Source organism: Taeniopygia guttata, chromosome 5 (assembly GCF_048771995.1).
Source record: "Taeniopygia guttata chromosome 5, bTaeGut7.mat, whole genome shotgun sequence".
Lineage (NCBI taxonomy): Eukaryota > Metazoa > Chordata > Aves > Passeriformes > Estrildidae > Taeniopygia > Taeniopygia guttata.
Window position 1 is genome coordinate 46,232,959 of NC_133030.1, and position 14,099 is coordinate 46,247,057.

The 14,099-nt window shown below is 36.1% G+C and overlaps 1 long non-coding RNA gene across 1 annotated transcript in view; it reads right to left on the reverse strand.

Moving 5' to 3' along the window:
* The window catches only part of LOC115495574 (uncharacterized), a 192,850-nt gene that overhangs the window by 55,534 nt on the left and 123,217 nt on the right, over positions 1-14,099 (reverse strand). The gene's annotated exons all lie outside the window — the stretch shown is intronic.

A 14,099-nucleotide genomic window follows, 5' to 3' on the forward strand; every position in this document is an offset into this window, starting at 1 on the left:
AATGATGGTATTGCCCCTCACAAGGAGGAAAGCAAGGAAACCCAAGACCTAATTTTTTGTTTCTCACATATGCATAAATTAGGAGTAATATCATTTTAGTCATGTTGCAGCTAGGTACCTGTCCTAGCTTCTAAGATAATAGTCTATATATTTCCCCTTATGGTCTCAGAAACCTTTGTGGTGTTAGGAGCACACTTTTTTTGGATGAGATATGAAACAAAACCCAACAGCTTACATTTTTTCAAGATTGCATAACATTTTTTCAGAGGAATCAATTGTGTTAATTACAGTGTTCTGGCCAAATTAAGCTGCACATATAGCTGAAATCTCTCAATATGACATTTCTTCCAACTCGCTCTGGCTGGCTGTGCACTTCTTGCCCTGTGCATTTGGGCACTATTGAGAGCTGAAGGCAACAGTAGAACAGAGTGTTTGTGGTAGATTCGATGATTTTGCTCTTGGTTTACTTTAGAAAGCACCTTGTTATGCCACATAAATATTTGGTTTATATATGCAGAAATTTAAACCACTCTACAAAGACCACTGCCAGTGGACAAGACAGGCATGTTGCAAATGTTTTTTAAGAAGCTACCCCAGATACTTTGGTCTGTTTGTGAAGATTATCTTACCTTGCAGGTAGGATTCCTGGATCTGTATTAAGCTTTCTTACTCAGAGGCCATTGGCCAAAAACATTAATTGGAATATTTTCTCTTACACATGTGAAGGACTCTTACACTTTCCCATGCAGATTTTATTGCTTGTTATACAAAATCTGCTCACATTGATCTGACATGTGACTAAGAACAACCTATAAAATGCTCATATGTGCACAATAAGTAGGATCCTTTACAGCCTAATATGTTTCACTGATGTAAAGTCTGTAGCCAAGAGTATCTTCATGGCAGATAACCAGGCACGTTTGTGATCACCCTGAGACATATGGCTTAAGAGGCACCCAAGGATCAAAATCCTTCTTGTGCCTTTTGAATAATAAGATTCTCTATTGGCATCTAAAGTATACTACAATAGTTAAACTTTACTCCTCTCTGTATAACCTTCATGCTAGTCATATATATATTTCAGACATAAATATTAATTAGACAAAAAAATAAACAATGCTTCCTGGGCTACTTGTTGTGTTTTTAAAAAAATTTGATTAGAATGTTGATTAGAAATGTTGATTAGAAAAATTATCAAGAACCACTTTGTTTTGAAGGATTTCTGATTTTTCATGAGCTTTTCAAGTGCTTAAAATTATAGTGATTGATGTTAACAGATGTTATTCCATATGATCACTAATATTATAGGATTATTAACTTCTAAACAATGCAACAATATGTTACATTAAATATTCTTTTGCAGATGTTACAGAAGGCCATTAAAGTTCCTGACTATTCAAAAGACTACATGAGTACTGATATTAAATAGAAACACCTGCTGCATAAATATTCTAAAGCAGTCACTTCCAATTTATCCTGCATGTAAGGGAGAATTCTTAAATAATGAAGTTCAAGATGGTTGAACATAAATACTAGGAACTGGAGAGCTGTAGTCTAATCTTAAAATGAAACTGATGGCTGATTTGTCAACTGTCTTATAAAAAATTTATTTACAAAATTTACTTATAAGCAGAGCAATGTGTAAACTGCTTTCATCTTACTAAGCAAAAAATTTATATTTGGGAAATATAATATTACCAAAAAACAATTTTAAAACCCCAATTCTTAAATTTAATTGCTTTTCTGATAATTATAATTTTTGAACTTGAAAATTTTGTCTAAACTGCTTTATTTTCCTTGCTTGTGCTCAAATATTTTTGTTGTTCAGAAATTTGAAAGTTAGTTATCCCAAAAACAAATAGATTAGTAAGGCCTTTCTTACAATTAGATCTTTGCATGTCAACAAGAAAATAGTATAAATATATTTTATAATTTTAAAAATACCCTACAATCTTATCTGGTTAGTGTGTACATTGTGAACCAAATGAAAGAGGTGATTGGAAACAAATCCTGATCAAAACAGTGGGATCCAGACTGAACATTAACAAAACTAAGACATAGACACATATTTATTTTGTAAATTCACTTTCAGATTTCTTTTGCTTCTTTATTGCATTTCCTTACTTCATTATCTTGCAGAGAATATAAAAAATTCTACCCTGAACTATTTTCTTACTGTTGTTTCAGTTTGGTTACAAAAGTAAACCAAACATGCTCTTTGGGAAAACCAGTGTCTGCTTCCTTTTTTTCATTCACATAGTACCTTGGTGCTCATATTAGATCAAATGCAAGTCAGCATTTGTTACAAACGAGTGTTTGAGGTTGCTTAAAAAATCATCAGCAAGGGTATCAGCAAAAGCCAGATTTAATATTAAGCAACTACACGACAACATTCATTGGTAAGATTCACTCTGCTACTTACAGCACAGTTGGGGCACACCAAGGAAAACAAGCAATAGCAAAACCAAACAAAATCTAAACAATCAAAACAGAAGTTAACCAAGAACTATCTAGGGGTGTGGGTGTGCGTTTAGGTTCCTGTGACAAAAGATAGTGAGAACAAGGATAAAAAGGAATAAGGCCTAAAAAGTTTAAGAGCGCTCAACAGTGCTTTAACTTAACTTGTACCTTAAACCTAACAATTTGACAAATGAAAAACACTTAATTTGTACCTTAAACTTAATTTATAACTTAAACTATTTAACAGAGGAGTAACACTTAACAGCATTTAACCTAGCATAACCTCAAAGTAATACTTAGCAATTTAGCAAAAGAACAACACTTAACAACACTTATCTTGTAACTCAGGTTGAACTTAATCTCTTGGTAAAAGAACAACACTTAGCAGCATTTAAGTCATAAGTCACAAGCTTACTTACAGGTCCAACTTCAAGATACTTAAACGTTTAAGAAAGCAGCATTTCTCCCAGATTTGCTACAGCATATGCACCTATTTATGCACCCAGACAGAAAGAGTCAGTGCAAGCAAAGTACCTGTGAGAAGTTCCCCTCAGATGTCAGTGGAATATTCACTTTAGATGCTTTTGCATCCCCAGATGGGTGAAGGTTCAGGTCCCAAGGAGTCAGGGTAGCAGCCCAGGAGTCATGCCTGCAGGTACAGCACACCTGAGGGTTTGCTAGCTCTGAGAGGTGCCCCCCTCAGAAGGAGCTGCTGGATGCAGTCCAGGAGAGCTCAAAGGGTCTCCCTTTGGACCACTGTTTATAGGGTCAAAAGAGAGTGGGCTTTAGTCATAGCAAGGTTACATCTGACCACAGTTTGGGTCGGCACGTTGTGTGAAAGTGTGAGAACAGGAATATTATTCCATTCAGGCAAGAACAATATTTTCCAAGGCTGTTAAAAAGGAAAACAGGAGCTTTTTAGCAGTACCTGGAAGCAGACAGTGTTTCTGATAAGCTTGGGAAGAGCTAAGTGCAGGCACTAATTTTCAAAGGCAAGGCCTAATGAGCATTTCTCAGGCCTCAGTGCAGCCTGGAAAGGGGGAGCAGGATGCACCACCCCAGCATTAACTTGTGGGTTTTCATTCCTTTAAAGCAATATTGCAATAATTATATAATTTTAAAATATGACTACCATAACAGATTGCTTATTATTGACCATTTTATAAAGTCAGCTTCAGAAATTATTTTCAGTTATCATCCCTTAAACTAAATAGTTGGAGATAGACTTCTTACAAAAGAAAGAACATCCAACAAGCCTTTTGGATCTGCAGTATTTAAGGATTGAGATTCTGCTGCTGAACAAAATAAGCCTCTGAATAATTTTACATATTTGAGTAATTTGTATTCAATCCATCAGACATCAACAAAATCACAAACTGGAAATTGTCAGGATTGTGGCATTATGTAAGGATGTAAGAATGTTCAGTGATTTTACTTCTCTGATATATCTTTTTCACTGGAGTTAATATCTTCTCCTAGATTAAGGCATAGCACACCACTAAAGTGTTTCACTGATACATGTCTCTCACAGATATAAATATATAATTTGGCTATTCCAGATTTTAATAGCTATGTTTCATCACAAATTACAAAGAAAAAAAAAAGAACAAAAAGAGGTGAAAATGAAAGTTTTAACATTTGGCAAAATATTATTCAAAACAGCTTTCTTAACATTCTGCTGCTTGCCCTACCATTAAGTACAATATGTTCTTATATAGTTTATAACATCAAAGCACAACATGTTGCATAAACATTTAAGCAAATTGTGTTATCAAAACTTTAAATGCCTCAATAAATTTCAGCATACATTGGCTAAATGAACTACATCTACAGGGATAAGCAGTAACTCTCTGAAAGATTCAGGAATGGAAAAGAAACCAGCATTAAATGTTGATTTGTCTAGTAGTATTTTTCTGTTGATTCCTTTTGAAAAAATATTAAATGTATTTATTGCATGACTGGTAGAAGACAGTGTGGTTAAGTGTCAGTGAACAAGAGCTTTTCTATTCAGCTACTTTTGCCGTGTCTGAAAGTAAAAAAATATATTTCTTCACATCAGTGAACTGTTCAATACTCTAAACAACACCAGTGACCCATTAATTCCAAACCAGGGAGCTGTTATGAGGCAAGATTGTAAGAATGTTGTATTCCTTTCCTTACATTAAAAAAAAAATGAAAAATGAAAAGGACAAAGTTCAGTACCATAATCAAAAAGTCTACAGTTGAGTGCCCAAGCCACAAAAACAAATTTAAGTTTCCCTGCAAGAAGAAATTTAGAGAAAGAGAGGCAAATAGGTTTTGCTAATTAACTGAAAACCTTCTTATATATTGACAAGAAGCTTTATGTGGCCTGGAAATCTGTGCATCTCAGAAATCCAGCTGTATCCTGGGCCACTCCAAAAGAAGCATGGCCAGCCAGTCAAGGGCAATGATTCTCCCCCTCTGCTATCTTCCTGTGAGATCCCACCTGGAGTGCCGCATTCAGCTCTGAGACATCAAACATAGGAGTGATGCTGACCTGATGGAACAAGTCCAGAGAAGAGTAATGAAGATGATCAGGGGCTGGAGCACCTCTCCTGTGTAAAGACAGGCTGAGAAGGTTGAGACTGAAAAGGGAAGAAAAGGATCCAGGGAGTCATTGTAGCCTTCCAGTACTTAAGGGGGACCTATAAGAAAGCTGGAGAGGGACTTTTGACAAGGGGGTGTAGTAATAGGACAACAGAAAATTGATTTAAGCTGAAAGAGGACATGTTTAGATTAGATATTTGAAAGAAATTCTTTATTGTGAGGCTGGTGAGGGCACTGAAACAGGTTGCCCAAAGAAGTTGTGGATGCCTCATCCCTACAGGTGTTCAAGGCCAGGTTGGACGGGTCTCTGAGCAACCTGGTCTAGTGGAAACTGTCCCTGCCAGTGACAGAGGTGTTGGAACCAGGTGATCTTTATGCCTCTTTCCAACTCAAATGATTACATGATTCATGTTCATCGATACCAAAGAGAATTTGACAACCAAGATATAAATGCATGGAAGTATTTATGCAAAATAATCTGCATGTAAATGACCTAGAAAGTTATTTATCTATCTGAACAGATAAGTGCACAGATAACTGAGATATCTGCTATTTTATGGGACTGTACCACTTGGAAAATCAAGCTATAAATTCTGATAATAAGTAAGTTTAGAAGCATATACTGAAGATGTTCTCAAATAGTTGATGATTCTGATCATAAAATCCAGCTTCATTTATGCACCATCTTTCAAATCTCAGGTTACTAATTTATATGATAGAATGCTTCTCTACATTATAAATAAATGGAAATAATTTTATGGGCTGATAGCTGTAAAGGTGCATTCACTACGCTTTTTATATATTCTTTTTCATTCTGTTCTTCAAAAGACCACTATTGTAGGTTTAGAGACACTAAGCCTGTGAAAATGTGGTGGTGAAATCCAAGTCTTGATATAAGCATTCACAGACAGGGAAATAAGGTGTTAGTAGGTCAACAGGGAGAAAAGCTCAAGCTAACTGGCCTGAAAAAAGGGATTTTCAGGTGATATTATGACTTAATGAGGCAAAGAAATTCAGGAATGCTATTCTAAAAGAGAAGCAGTAGAATATGAAAATCTTGCCCTAAATGTAGCAGCATCATTTGGAGAGAAGATGGAGATAGGTGTGAATGTGTGATCAGGGAGATAGAGAGAAAGATCATACTCTTATCATCCATTATTAATTAATTAAGACAAAGTGAACACTGTAGCATGCTGTCTGTTTTGGCCCTGTTCAGGCAAGAGGCCAGAACCAGCCCCTGAAGCTGTACACCACATGTTTCCACTTTTATCTTTGTCTTACTCCTTGCCAGAAACATGCTGATACAACTTTGTTTTGATTTGCAGTGCTCTTAGCTATTGACTTTTATACAATTTTTGGGTTCAGAAAGGCAAAAATGTAGCATTTACAGCCTGGAAGAATGAGTTATCTAGATCACCTCCTCAAAGCCCTTGCATCTCCATTCTATATCTTATTCTCATGCCTCTCTTACCATTATGCTAACTGATTTAACTCTTAACACAGGATACAGGAATATCCTTTATGTATTAACAAACTTGCCGTAATAATGGTCTTGTAGGCTACCTCATTACTAAAATGTTGGTTTTACTTTTGTTCTTCTGGGGATACACTGACATTGTTACCTACTCATATTGGTAGGGCATATTGTAATCCTTTGCTTACATATTTTAACATAGTTGTTTTTATTTTAACTTTATTTTATTTACAAATATTAAAAGGGGGTTGTCATTCTGACTTAGAGAAAGACAAGAGTCTCCAAAAAAGTCACATCAGTACACTACCTGTCTCTGAATCTAAATCTGTTTCTCCTAAGTGCTGAAGAAGTGCTCAAACCAATTCCATCTCTGAACTTCTCAGGTGTAAGGAAGAAAGTCTCCACATGTTGCTATGGAATAATCTGCACTTTTTTGTGATTTGCTAGATAGTAAGAATGAATTCTAAAATGGGTATTGAAAGGGATTTGAGAGCTCCACACTATTTCTGAGTCTGATCATGCTTCTTTGAGGAGCTTGAAGATCCAGCTTAAACATGAAGGAAAAATGTAATCAGAAATCCTAAACTACCTAACCCAGGCTTAATTCAGGTTGTATACTAGTTCCAGATGTAGAAATATACTATATGCTTGTTAAGACGTTAAATGTATGCTATTGGCATATGGTTGTTTCCCCACTGATACTTCTGAAGGTCTGGCTGTTAAACAGTCCCACCACCTATATACCCATATTTATAGAAATCATGCATTTGCACTTGCTGATTTATATATGTACATGCAAAGTTCTTTGGCTTTAAATACTTACCTGTCAGAAGCTAAAGATTTAAAATACTCTCCAAACAGTCCTGTTTTCAATAGGTCTGCTGTAACTATCTAGACATGTCTAGAGCAAATTACGATTTTCTTTTTATTGTCAATGTCTGTGACTTAATCATGTGTTCATTTTATGCTGGCTATTCATAACATCATCCGCAGTGGTGTGAATTACCTAATGTGGGATCATAAAACCTAGCAGAATCCAATGCAGAAGTTAGAGTCTTAGCCATAAGTTACCATGCACCTGAAGTCTAGAATCAGAAACAGAGCAAAGTGTAGCCAAACTGCAAAATGAATAGCATATGAACACTGGTTAGAAATAAGAAAAGTACTGTTGTATTGTACTAATGACAAACTGAATGTCTGTACACAATTCCCCGTTGTTCAAAATCCTTAAGGCTAACAGGAGTATTGCTGTAAAAGCAGTTTCATGTTTAACATGCCTGCTCTGCTCTGTGTGCCAGATTGTGTTCAAAGTACTTACAGGTATTTCAGATAGGCTGTTACGGGGTTAGGATATTTTAAACACTGTTTGGGTTACTGTGTTATCCTGAATAAAATATATACATTATATAACAAATTCAGAGATTAAAGATTTGTATAACAGGCAACTAATTCATCCACAAATATCCATAGATTTTTTTTGTTTATATTTTTGATTCTTATCATTTTAAGGGTATACCTTTGATATTAGGTATTCCATTCAAGGTCCTTGGGTTTTTCAGTAGGATTGTTTAAATTTTTTACAGTATAATTACTAGATAAGGAACCTATCCATTTTTCTTACCTCCAGAATTACTAGGGGTGACTCTAGTGCTGGTCTGGGAAAATTGCTCTGCCAAACAGGCAAAACAGAACTCTGCTATAGCAAGAGCAAGAGGACCAAGAGAGTCCTTTCATCTCTCCTTTTTCTATTTTCTGCCTTGGGCCTAAATATGAAAGTCTTACTCTCTGTATTTCTTTGCAGTCTTAAATACAAGCTTAAATACAGTCAAGACCTGGCTCTCTTTTATCAATATAAAACATATATATAGTCCTCATATATACATAGTATTTTATAGTTGTAATCTCTGAATGAAAACATTTTAGAAACATATGGAGGACTCATGTCAGATACAGACAGAGTAATTAGAGACACCGACACTCCACAAAGCTTGAAAATGTTGACTGTGCTTTTAAGTAAAAGAAAAAATTGTCAAAATAAAGAGAAAAATATATTAGACAAAGTTTTGTCTTTCTTGAAATGAAAATATAAATTGACTACATAGATGTGACTGTTCCTTTTCTCTGCATAAAGAACTGGGCAGTTTTATAAATGTAAAGATTCAGCTGTAATCTTCTTCAAATATTCACAAAGATAAATTTTTATTTACTTATTACATTGTATCTTTCATATTAAAATTAGCTTCTTCAGACAGGCTGTATGTAAACAGAAACAGTACAGAACCAGATCTTCTGTAGGACACAACTAAGGCTGAGGGATTTTCTGTGCTGGTATCTACCTTTGTAGAAGCAACGCAAGTGGCACCGGGAGGAAATAGATATTGGGACAGAACTCAGAGTATGTCAGGTACTTGTGTAAAACTTGCACAGGATAAGAAGGAAAGGCAGCCACACTTCATGTCTGCATGGAAAAAAAAAACAGTATTAATTAAAATGTTCATGGCAGAAATAAAAGAAATCCAATGTAATATACTTGGTGGAGGTTTATCACTCTAAGAAAGAATGATATCTCTGGTGTACTAGAGATAGATATGAATGAAAATAAATCAAGAAATTATCTTCCAAGACAGAAAAGGCACTAAAGGTCTACCAGACTTAAAGAGCTTGAGGAAAGAGAAATAAAGCTGTCACACAGATGGAAGGTTTGAGTTGTTTACACAGCAGTTTTGAACAGAAAGGAAATACCTGTTGATCCTGCCTAAACTGAATGTAGTTTCCTATATTACATACACATGAAATAGTTCTTAAAACAATTATCTAGATCCAGATACCAGACTAAACCACTGAGGAAGAAAAATCTGATCTTCAGAAGCCGTAAAATGCACATATTCAAGGAAAAAGAAATAAAAAGGTCTGATGACAGCCTGGTCTGAAATAAAGCATAGAAATCACCAGAAAAATTTCATGCTCAGTTATTTTCATATAAGCCAAATTCTACCTTTCATTTGTCTTGAGAGTCAAAGACTTTGCCTCTAAGTTTCAAAAATTCATGAGCTGTTAAACTGAGTCATGTTTTCGACAAAGACCCTGAAAAGACTGTAGGATACCTTGTGGTTCTGAGCACATTAAATGGCTAAAACAGTAGTTCCCCATATTTTTTAGTTTATGTATAATTTTTTTCCAATGATGGTCCAATATGGAGTTATTCTCAAAGTTTAATTTTGCAGACTTCCACACAGATGGAATAACTTTGGTTTTTCAGGCATAGTTAATGAAGACCTAAAAAGAAGCCAAGGAAATCTAAGATCCATGTTACCCCAGGTCAGCTGTCAGATAAGAACTAGATAAAAGCTGAAAACCACATAAACAACCAAAAGACATGAGTCAGTTGGAAGGGAAAGTGCTTAGATTCTGTGGTTCTCCCTTGATATATGTAAGCAATTTAAGCTTTGAATTCATCCTCCTCTCAAAAACCCCCCTCATTTCTCATGTCAAAAATGTGAGTGTGATGATGCTTACTTCCTATTTTTATTTTGGTGGCGGGGGGGGGGGGGGGGGAGATGGGAGAGGGGGGGAGAAAGGAGGGGGGCATTGGGTGTTAAGAACCAGCTTCCTTTGTTTCCTTAATCAACATCTCCATGGAATTTCAAAACATAACCTCTTCACCTTTTCCAATAGGTAGCGCAACAACAGCAGCAGAGGGTAATCATTTGCTGACATGATGTAAACAGCCTTCTGTTTGAGGAATGAGAAATGAAGGGCCTGATGAATGCTTCCTTTTCTTTAACTGCACTGGAGATGCAAGCACTGGTGACTGGTGCTACATCTCCCATCTGTCAGCAAGATGCGGCAGAAGTGCTCAGATGCCTTGCTACCCTTCTTTGCAATTTGTCTGTTTCCATTTCAAGGCTGCCAGACATATTTTCTCGTGCAACCGAATTTGGTGTCAGAAGGATGACTTGAGAGGTGAATAATTTGTGCTGCCAGGAAGAATTGAATTTGCAGTCACCTTGAATAGGAAACGGTGCATTGTTATGGATTGTAACCTAAACTCTTGCTCTGCCCATCAGAAGGAGGAATGAAAACCAGACACAGATCAGTGTACTGCTTGTTGCTTATTTTGCTCTTTTTAAAAAATTTCATTTCTTGTTATCAGTAATTTGCTTTAGCAACAGAAGACTTGTTGATCCTGCAATAGTATAAGGATGTACCTACTGCCACTCTCATGATTGGTGTCTCTGGTATTAGTACCCCTTGAAAGTAAAAATGCAGTATTGAACATGGAAATGATGATAGCAGCTGGAATATAAATATTTAATAAGTAGTTTAAAAAAAAGCGTTTAGGATGGCATTATACATTAGTAATGCATCAAATACTGTAAAAATAAATGGGGATGGTATGAGTGACAGAATACATGTTTGAAGATAATGATATTTTGGTAAAAGAGTTCCTACATATGCCTGGTGCTCTGCTGCAGATGTCCAGGTTATTATTTAGCTATGGGAGACTATGTTGTGCAATATGCCTTATGATATGATTATGTGTTTGAGAACAAAACCCTAGACACACAAAAGGCAATAATAAAGTTTTCGTCCACCTGACTGCATAGTGAATCACAATGGTTTGATCAACTCTCTTCTAGCTATTTTCAAATGTTGAGGTTTTTGTATAGCCGAAATGTCTATAATCAATTAGATAATTCAGAGTGACTTTTTTTTCTAATATACATACTTAGCAAGTTTGGATTCTGAAAAAGAAAAACCATCAGAAGTAAAGCTAAAGTAAATGGACAAAAACAAAAAGAAATAATTTTTCTTATTTCCTTATTTACATGGGTACACAGACACAGAAAATATTTAGGACCCTAACTTCCTAGATACATATGGATTCTGGTCCTCATATCAAACCTCACTGTGTTTGCTGGATTATTTTATTTTTGCTAAAAACTCAATATTTTTTCTCAAGGAAAAGAAACCAATAAAATCAGGGACTCATATGGATTCAAACTGTAATTCTTATAAAAATATTCTTTAACATTTTTTTACATTAATAGACATTTCTTTCCCATTTTAAATTAGTTGAATTAAAAGTAATGTGTGTTAACATAGAATTTTGAAACATGTTTTATGTGTGTTCTACATCACTGTATGATGAGAAGCTATTTGAAATTGACAGACTATATATGTAAAGCAAATTCAGTAGAGCTCAAAAAAGATTAATTGTGAAAAGATATCTGCTAATTGAAATTTACAACTCAGTTAAAGGATATTTCTCTCCAAGTGACCTGTAACACATACAAAGAACTTCTGTGAGCCATTTTTGTGGTTTAATATGTCTGGGAGCCCACCTGTGCTGATTTTTACATCCCTCATTAATAGTACTCAGAGGCCAAATTTCAGATATGCATGTCTTTTCTCTAGAAAAATCTGAAAAAGACACCAAGAGGGGAAAAAAATAAAAATCATAAAATGAAAGAAAAAAGGAGTTTCTATGAATACCCTAGAGTTCTGAGAAGTGTCAGTACCCTGAGGGAAGACAAGAAATGTTATACTTCAGATTTAAACATGGCAGAAAGTGAGTGTTGTAGTTTGATATTGTGAGGCGCTTGGGTCCTGGAATCACTGTGGTCAGCTACAGGATCCGGTCCGCAGGCGCCTCGATGGTAGAGGAAATAACAGACTTCCACCGAAGGCGGGTGACTCACGGGTGGCTTTATTTCCAAGGGCTCAGGCGAAGGAGAGCGAGGTGACGGACGAAGGGAAGCAACCCCTCGGAAGGGAAGCCAGCTCCGAGAGCCCCGAACCAGGGGCGGGGCAGGGATTATAACTATAACTGGGAAGGAGGGTCAGGGTACAAAACTACCAACCAGGTGAGGGCTTGAGGGCGGAGTCAGGGAAGAGCGACAGGGCAACAGCCAACTGGGATAGGGGGAAGGAGTGGTTTCGGGAGGAGAACCAATGGGGATACAAAGAACTTAGAACTTTCCAGAACGGGGGGAAGGAGTACACAATGATAGACAGGAGCAAGGGGAAGGGATAACAAAAGACTGACAACCGGGGGAGGCGGGAAACTAAATGTCAGTTGCCTCCCAAGGCAGAGCAGGGGGGCCATCAGCCACACCCCCTCCCACAATATTGAATTACTTTTATTAATTTATTCATGTAGTCACCAATTCTATGTGCCATTACATGATTTATAATTTCTGTGGATAAAGTTCCAACAACATTTTCAGCTGAAAATATTGGAGTCTTTCTTCCATAAGGTGTGGCAAAATGAATGGAGAACAAATAAGAAATAATGGGAATGAAAACCAGGAATTTTATTTCAGTTTCAATTTCCACTGTGCTGTATCATATTTTTAATCAGTTCACACTCCAAAAACAAACCTCAAAAGTATATATTCCTGGTTTTTAGTTCCCTATATCTGCAGCAGAGCTATTTGTCATCTCTTCAGATGGCCTAATACTTTGTCATTTTCCTTAAGAGAGGAAAAGAAGTATGTGTCATTTTGAGGAGTTGATCCCTGTGGTGTAAAAACAACAAGTTTAGGTATCCTCAGTGCTTAAACACAAATTCCATTATCACACCTCAGCAAAAACGTATAATAACTACATAGAGAGAAAGGATTTGTCAAAATCCTTGACAGGAAAAGCAGAAGTAGGTGGTTTTTTTTAAATATTATCCTGAAACTTTTAAGCTAAGCTAAAAGATAGCCAAGAATTTAAGACATTTTTGTTGTTAAAATTTTCTGCCGCTTAATAGCAATGATATTAATAAGCCCCATACTTCACCTATGCTTCCCCCTTGAATACATGGAACTAATAATGAGTAAGTGAGCAGTTTATTTGTGTGTGCATACATATCCACACACACACATCCTCAGTATATTTAGGAACTGTCCATGTAACTCTAAATAAGATTGTTGAGGTAAAATTCCCAGTTAGGATGTATAGATTGTCTGGGGATATTTAAAAATTGTGTTTTTAAACCCTTGTTTTATTGTAAATTATGTCTCCATTTATATTATTTTATACAGGCAAGTACTCGAAACAATTTATTTGGGGAGATACTGAAAGGTCTGTGGGGAAACTGACATGAAATTGGTTCCCTAATTGCTTTCCTCTGTATTGGTTTATTTTCCATTTCGATGCCTAGCCAAAGGTGTAATAGATGTGGAGAGTAATTCTTATGATTATGTGTAGTCTTTTTCTTGTATTTAAAAGTGAAACTTTGTGCTTCTGGACATTAATGCCAGGATCTATCCCAGGAGAAGGATCTGAAGTGTCAATTCTGTTCACTCCAAACAATGGTGAAAAGAGCCATGGTGTTCTGAGCACATGTAGAAATTCCCAGTGGTATTCTTGACAACAACATTCCTCTACTCAGAAACAACATTTTTCCCCACATGTGACATTTACATAACTTACAAATTTTATCTATGGTGTCTTGGTTTAATTTTCTTCCATCCTCATGAGGCTATCATAGAAGTTAAGCCACTCAGACATGAACTGAAAATATAATGTACAACCAGGTGTTTTCAGGACTTCAGAATTGCTTTAGGACCTGGGGTGCAATTCCACAGGAGAGGAGACCTGGGAA